This window comes from Vicia villosa, unplaced genomic scaffold (genome assembly GCF_029867415.1).
Source record: "Vicia villosa cultivar HV-30 ecotype Madison, WI unplaced genomic scaffold, Vvil1.0 ctg.004320F_1_1, whole genome shotgun sequence".
NCBI classification, from domain to species: Eukaryota; Viridiplantae; Streptophyta; class Magnoliopsida; order Fabales; family Fabaceae; genus Vicia; species Vicia villosa.
Genome location: NW_026706412.1, coordinates 173,304 through 175,001, shown reverse-complemented (window position 1 = coordinate 175,001; position 1,698 = coordinate 173,304). Strand labels below are relative to the sequence as shown.

The window sequence follows — 1,698 nt, the reverse complement described above, 5'->3', positions numbered from 1 at the left end:
AAATTTGTGGAACTTGGCTATTAAGTAAACTTAGCATTCAAGGAATTTTTGCAATGATTATTTTGGAAAGAATATTCTTTGCAATGATGAAAACTTAATAACTAAGTGAACTTAAAGACTAAGCTTTGGTTCCAAAATGACCAAAAGGGTCCTTCATTTGTTCCTCTATAAATAGAGGAGAGGCAAGAAAATAAGGAAGACATGAAAAAAGTGGAGAAAGTGCAGCCAGCAACATATAACTTCTAAGCTACAGAACACAGAGGCAGAAAAAAAGAGTTCACAGAGAAGTCTGTAACTTCTAAGTTACAGAGCAAATTTCATACCTCGCTTGTGGCTTGCTGGCAGCTTTCGATGATGGATCCCATCTTCAAGCCTCCATAGAATCTTCAACGTTTTCTTTGCAGGTAAGTTTTTTTTTCCTTCACTCTCAATAGTTCCATTAACCTTTGTTGTACCTGCAGCAAGTCACAAATTCAGCAGCAAAAACAACAACTCAGAAGCCATAACAGCAACAATTCACGGTTCAGAATCAAGGTTCATAACAACATCAACACATCATCAAAAGTTCTGAATCATTCAACAACAACAATTCTGAAGCAGTGGCAGCAACATGCTTAACAATTCAAAAAGCCACAGAACAATATCAACAACATAAAATTCGGTTTCCAGGAGCAAGAAGGATCAAAGACTCACCTCAACAATAAATCGGCGAAAGCCTCCTCGCCGCAGGTAATTCGATTTCACCCTCATATCCCTGTTAATTTGCTGCTGTGAACACATAAGTTTTATTATCCAAACATTATGAGATTAGAATTTTAAAACATGAATCGGAAGAGAAAAAGTACCGAGTGAGAGGAGTTGTTCTCGTTCACCGAGAGTGTGAGCTGTTGTTGTTGTTCACCGCGGGTAAAAATCGAAACAGAAAGAGAGCTATCACTAAACTATCATCAAAGAGGAAACAGAAACGAAATTTGAGGAATAAGATACCCGGGTTCTTCAAGCTTCTTCCATGGCCGCTGTGAGCTCCGCCGCGCCTTCATTACTTCCACCACAATGTTTGTTTATTGAGAGACCACGAAAGGGAGAGAGAACCGTGAGAGAGATATCGCGAGAGAGAGAACCGTGAGTTTCATAGAGAGGAGAGTTCTTGAGTTTGTTTGTTTTTTTTTCTTTCTTTTTACTCCAAAGAAAACTCGTAAAAACGAGTTGAAGATGATGAAAAGAGGCGCTGCCCCTTTCTTTAGATTGTTAGGGTTTGTTTCCAACCCATCCTTGTGTGTTAGAAGGAAGGGCGGATCCGGGTCATCCTGACCCGACCCGGTCCGACCCACACAGTTTTTTTTAAGTTCAGTGCTATCTTGTTTTGGGCTGCACCCTCCATCCGGGTTTCATACCCCCTCAGGCCCAATTATTAATTTCTTTTTAAAACTATTTCTTTTAATTTTCTTTGAGAAAATTGTTTTCATAAAAAAAGATTTAGTATTTTATTTTTAATATAGGTTTTAGTTTTATTTTCATATTATTTTTGTAGATTAATCATTTAAATTTCTATTTGATTACTGTTGCACATTACTTGAATTTTCTCACTTTACCCGAGACTCCGAGATTATTTCTCCGTCGTCTTCGGGCTTTGTCTGTTTTCTTTGGTCTTCCATTTGCTGTAGAAGTCCTTAAACAATTACTGGAAGATCATAGAAT

General features: G+C 37.9%; 1 long non-coding RNA gene across 1 annotated transcript; it reads right to left on the bottom strand.

Moving 5' to 3' along the window:
• Window positions 1–689: 689 nt before the first annotated feature.
• Window positions 690–1,233, bottom strand: LOC131641966 (uncharacterized). Its single transcript, XR_009295688.1, has 3 exons — window positions 988–1,233; window positions 846–884; window positions 690–765 (listed from the first exon to the last, which is right to left on the bottom strand). It is a non-coding gene; the product is annotated as an uncharacterized LOC131641966 (long non-coding RNA).
• Window positions 1,234–1,698: the final 465 nt, after the last annotated feature.